Raw genomic sequence first — 6,700 nt, forward strand, 5'->3', positions numbered from 1 at the left:
CTTGGAGGAGATTATGTTGAGAAATAAAAAAAAAAATTCTTAAAAACGTTGTTTTTCTTGGTCAGGCCGGAAACTTATCAATCCACCCTCGTATATGAAAAACAGTATGGCCAGTGTTTCTTTCATAGTTCTGAATTTTACAAGCATAACATTATTTTTTACTCAAATAGCGTTTCATAGTACATGTTTTCAAAGGTTTTATTTTTTTATAGGGAAAACTAAACACAACCAGATTTTAAAATTAAAAACAAGCGGTTTTGGAAAAAAATCATCTTTTTTTGGATTGAATTGAACTGTTTTTGATTAAAATTTTATCAGTCGAAGTTTCTTTTCTTTGGTTGAAAAATTTTCTTTGAATTTATTATATTTTTTAATCAAAAACTGATCATCTTTATTTGAAAAACTACATGATTTGTTGACAATTTGTCCTTTTTTGTTAAAATTTACGGCCTTCAGTTTAAAATATTTTTTGATTAGAATATCAACTGTTACATTTTACGTTGTTTGTTGAAGTATCATATCTTTGATTTAAGATAAATGATGTTGATGGAACTCACTTTTCTCGTTAAAAATTGAATAACTGTACATTTAACTTATCCGTTTCTGGTAAAAAAAATCGTCTCTTGTAGTTTAAAATTAATTTTACTTTTGCTTGAAAATTTATTCTTTTTGGTTGAAAATAGGTATTTTGTTTTAACCTCCTTTTTTAGTAGCAAATTCATTTTTTATTGAAAATTTAACTATTTTATTGTAATTTTTAATTTTTTTCAATTCATTTTTTAACTTAAAAATGAAGTATTTCATTTAAGATTTGTCTTTTTTGTTTATATTTAAATGTTTTTTTAATTAATATCAAGATATTTTTGGTTGGGATATCAACTATTCAATTTTTAGTTGGAATTTCATCTTTTTTGCTTTAAAGTTATACCACTTCGTTAAAGAGTAATATTTTTTATTATAGCTTCATTACTTTATTTGTAAACTCATCTGTATGGCTGAAAATGCAACTATTCTTTTAAAAAATTTGCTTTTTTTAGTTTCAAATTATTTTTTTTATAGAAAATTTAACTATTCTATTTTCAATTGAAAATATGTTCTTTTTACATTCTCATCAGAGAATCTATTAGATTTGTGTAAAATTTGACCCCCCCTCCAACCCCCAGTTTTTGTCAAATGTCCACGTTTTGAGACCTCCTGAATCCGAAAAACAGGTTTTTACGAATGTGTCTGTGTGTTTGTATGTCTGTTCCTTAGGCAGCCATGTTGGATAAAAATTCAAAACGTGGGCACATTTTGAAAATTTTTGAGACCTTTTTTTTCAAAATTCAAAAATTCCCTGTACGGTTATTCATAGTATATAAAAGGTCAAACAGTTTACCCTAAAGACTTTTTTCATAAAATCAAAAATTACCAGAGTTATAGCATTTACAAAATTCCAAATAACATAAAAATGAACATGTTATGCCAAATAACGCACGATATGAAAAAAAATTAAGGGATGAAAAATGTTGCTTTTTGAATGCCCTACAAGATTATCATAACAACTTTTTGAATTTAGTTGAAAAGTCGAAAATTCAAATTTTGACAGCATAGAAAATAAGGAAAAATCCAAAAAGTATATTTTTCGGCCAACCTGTGCAAAGTACGGTAAAAGATGACAGAACACAAATTGTGCATTTAAAAAAGATCTACAAATTTGTTATCAACCACTTTTTGATAGGATATGTAGTTGTTTCGTATCATTTTAAAGGTAATACAAAGAAAAATTTGTATCTTACAGATCTGAAAATCTAATGAAAAGCAAGGAAATTTGATAGCTTTTAAAAACGGTGAAATTTAAAGCATAGTTGTTTATTGAAAAAATGATAGGAAAAATCTGAAAAAATTCATGGTGGTACTTTAAACATTTATGAATACATTTACCGTTGAAATATTGACAAAATATAAATAATTGTTCATTTTTTGTGAATAAATATGCCACCGAACTATCTTCAGTTCTAATGAAGATAATGAAGTGATTTAAATTGGAGGTAGTTCATTGAACTATCTGTAATAATTTACAATTTGAAAAAAGTATGTGCTTCTTGTTGTCTTCGTGCAAATTGCGATATTTGAATTCAGTTTTTTATATAGGAAAGTAAGTGAGAGAGTCCAGCGTGGTTCCGTTTTTTCAGGGGTTCCTCCTCGGTTTTACTCAACACAGGGAAAGGGTTCGAAGGCCAGAGTGAGTCGCACAAGTTGGGTAGGTCGGGCTAAGGAAAACAGAGGATGATTCTCTGAACAAATGGCACCACGCTTGTTTCTTGCACTTGCTTTCCCATATAAAAAACTGACTTCAAATATCGCAATTTGCACGAAGACAACAAGAAACACATACTTCCTTCAAATTGTAAATTATTACAGATAGTTCCACTAAATACCTCCAATTTAAATCACTTCATTCTCTTCATTGGAACTGAAGATAGTTCGGTCGCATATTTACTAAAAAAAAAAAAAAACGAACGATTATTTATATTTTGCGAATTTTTCAACGGCAATCTGTTCATAAAGGTTTAAAGTACCGCCATGAATTTTTTCAGATTTTTCCTATCATTTTTTCAATAAAAAACTATTCTTCAAAGTTAACTGTTTTTAAAAGCTATCAAATTTCCTTACTTTTCATCAGATTTTCAAATCTGTAAGCTACACACATTGTTTGGATTATTACGTTTCAGCTCATTAACGCACAACATTTGCACCTTTAAAATGATGCCTCTTTCATTCAACTACCATTTTTTCTTTACTTACTTTTCAACGTCGAAGCCAGAGGACTCGAATTTTCTCACCGATAGTATAGGAAAGAAAAAAAGAAGAATCTCATAACCATAAATGTTTATATTTTTAAGTACGACACTTCAGACCTACGTGAAATTTCTCATTGCCATATTAAAGCAAGTCTAAAAAACAAACCCTTTTGACTAGAATTAGAAAAGGAGTAAAATGCAATTGGCCACGAGATATCAGAAAAGCATTAAAACTAAATTCCCACGAAATACGTTTCCAGATCTGTGGAAGACCCAAAAGCAAATTCTCAAAATTATTAACTATCCCTTTTCTTCTTTTTTTTTGTTGCCTCTTTAAGAAAATACTCTTAGAAATACAAATCACAAATTCTCAAGGAAATAAATTATAGATGCAAGCATAAGTTCGACTAGCAGTTTTCCTAAGACCCCAAGTTGTAAATCGAACCCTTCCTTTTTTTCTAAAATTCTTTATGAACACCCCAGCAAAAACCTTAGCACAGAAAACATCCTATTGTCTACAAAAACACATGTAGTCAATATTGTAAAAACGAGGCGACAAATCGGCCCAGCTCTCATATTTCGAAATTTATGGCTGGGCCAGCGTTACCAAAATTGTTTTCGCCCTTTCTGGGGAGCGGCGGGGTCGCCACCTTCAATTTTTTTCATAATACTGAAACCCGATAGAGAAACTATTTACTATGGGCCTGTCGTTTAAGCACGGCTTGCTTGCTTCGCGCGACCTTCGTATTGTTCATTAAATATGTCATGGGGTCGACCATTCTGATTTTTCGTTTGTAATACATTCCCCAAAGAATATTTGGGAATAGATCAGAATATTCAGGAATACAAGGAATATAACAAACATTAGGAAAATCTGTGAAAAAAGACCTTAAACAACATTCAATAAGCCATTCATATATTTCGCATTTTTTAAACAATCGACTCGAAATATGTACAAAATTCCGCGAGTTTATTATAAATAATGTTTTTTTCAGTCCTCGTAAATATCTTAATGCGAAAATCATATGTAAACTCAAAAACCTGTTTTTTTCATTTATGAAAGATACTTGATTAAACGATAAGTAATTTGAAATGCTTCAAATGCCTAAAATATTGCATTTTCATCATTATAAATGTTTTTTTTTTTTTACAAAATAGTTGCATTTTCAAACAAACTGATGAATTTGTCACTAAAATGAAGAAATTTTGTATGGTTGAATTTCAAACCAAAAAGATGAGTTTTAAACCGAAAAGATTAATTTACTACCCTAAAAGTCGAATTTTCAACAAAATACTTCAGTTTTTAAACGAATTTCTTTAATATTTTCTAACAATTTGCGAAAAAGAAAATCAAATCGTTAAATTGCTTGCCAACCAGACGAATTTTCAACAGAATACTTAAATTTTTACTTAGAAAGAATTGATTTTCAATCAAAAATATAATACTTAAATTATGACTGATAAAATAATTACCTTCTAGCAAAAAAGAAAATAATTCATCTGCTTTACAGAAAATTCGTTTTTTTATTATAAATTAATGCTCCAAAATCAAAAATTAATTACGCCATTTCTGGGTGAAAATGGATGTTTTTTTACAAATGAAAAGATTAATTTCCTAGTGAGAACAATTGTTTATAACAAAAAAGTCGAACTTTCAACAAAATACTTAAAATTTCAATCAATTGTAGAAATTTCAAATAAAAAAGGTCACTTTCAACAAAAAATGGGACAATTAAGTTTTAAGTTCAAAATTTTTTTTTTTATTTATTATACACTATTTTTTTTACCGAAAATGTACTCATTTTGTTGAAAATTCAACCTGTTCTTATTAAAAATGTATGTTTTTTTGTAAACAAAAACATTAATTTTCTATCAACGAAGTAAATTTTTTAACGAAATAGTTTAAGTAACAACTAAAAAAGACAAATTTTGAACCTTTGAACTAAAAAAGTTCAATTTTCCCCAAAAAATGAATTAGTTACATTTGCAGTTGAAAAAAGTAATTTTTAACCAAACTAAAGTTACTCAACTTAAATGAAGTTATATCTTCAACTGGAAATCCAGAATAGTAAATTTTAAGCAAAAAAGATGAATTTACAGCAAAAATGTTATTTATCAATTATGGCACTTGAAATATATAAATGTTATAAATAACTACTTTCAAATCGTTATATAAACATTTTTCTTATAAAAAAAATCGTAATGAATAAGTTCCCAGACGGAAATATTATGAATAGTTTATACATAGTGTGAAGTATTATATATAACATTCATTTGTTTTTTTACATTGTTTGTATAAAGCAAATGAATATTATATGTATATAAAACTTTACACTATAATAATTTTTCCGCCTGGGTTAACCTTCGAATTCCATTAAAATGAACTCTTAATAAATATGCACATTATCATTCTATTTCTCACATTGAATCACAAACTGTGTAATTTCTCATATGGATGTGCAATTTCTAATAGTTATTTATTTTATTTTAATAATGGTCCATTGAAGAGTGGCAGTCGAAAAGAAGGTAGGGAAAAGTTTGGGAAAATCGTAATCTTTCAGGAGAGCGAAAAAACATTCTGTAAAATCGAAATCACTATTTAAAGACAAAACAAAAGTACACTTCCATGATGAAGTATTACTGTATTGAGGACAAAAAAGTTTGATGAGAAATAGTCTGAAATCGGCCGAGAATGCTAACGCTAAAATTTTACAGGTTTTGAAAATCGGTTTGCGGTAGCGATTCAAAGTAGAAATAGGAATAACATAGAGTTTGAGATATGGGGATGCTGAAGGATAATTAAAAAGTTTGTATCCAAAAAAGTTACTCAGTTCGGAGAAAATGAAATTTTTGGGTGCCGGTATCGCAGCGTAACATATTGTTTTTAACTTTTTTACTCTTAAAAGCAAATAAATGTGACTATTTTTATATTAAATTGCGCATTATTTGAAATAATTTTTTTTGGTGAATAAAAAATAAACTATTTACAAAAATTTCGTATTTAAAAGAAAAGAAAATTTTTTAAAAGGGCGTCTGCCGAAGTATCATTTTCCATGAAGACCAATGGAAAAAGTATCACGCAGTGAGTGTGTGTGGGGGGGGGGGGGGGGGGGGGGGGGGGGGGGGGGTGAGAAGTTTACTTAAAAATTTAATTATTTTAGTTATTAAAAAAAGCTCAAGAAGAGAAGTATTAATTGTAAAAGCTCAGAAAATTTAAAAAAATTGAAAGATACGCTGCATAGGATATCCCTTGGCATACCAACTTTATATTATACTAAAAAATGGGCTTTCAAGCAACTCTTTTTAACAGGATGTGTAATTAATTTTTAAACAAGACAATGCTAAAGCTAATATGTCCATTTTCGTTAAAATGTCCCTTAGCCAATAAAGGCCGCTGCCAAAGTTGGGATCACTGCGGCAAAGAGACCAGATAAAAAGTTATACATACGAATAAAATTATTGGTGAGAAAAGGAATCGGGGTATATAATATTTCAGAATATTTAGGAACACTTTAAAATATGTAGGAATTTGAGGGAATATAAAGAATATCGGGCAACATATTTGAAAGAATATATGAAAAGATTTAGTGAGTATATACCAAGAATATCAGAACAATCGACCACTCGGTTATAGAATTTGAACCGGTTGAGGAAAATTAAAAATTTGATAAAGTATTAATAAATTGAACAAGATTTGTAAATTTTTCCTTTATTAGTGCAGATATATCAACCGATTTTCAAGAACTAAAATTTTTTTCAAGTATATCACGAGACTCATTCAGCTAATTAAAATTTAATTTAGTCATGCGTCTATAATTTCAGTTATTGTAATCTCGTAACAATGAAAGGCTCATTCGTGGGCTAGGTATAGTGGTATACGAAACTTGGTGGCTGCTCGCAGCGGGGAGCACAACCCC

Source organism: Belonocnema kinseyi, chromosome 7 (genome assembly GCF_010883055.1).
Source record: "Belonocnema kinseyi isolate 2016_QV_RU_SX_M_011 chromosome 7, B_treatae_v1, whole genome shotgun sequence".
Classification (NCBI taxonomy): Eukaryota; Metazoa; Arthropoda; class Insecta; order Hymenoptera; family Cynipidae; genus Belonocnema; species Belonocnema kinseyi.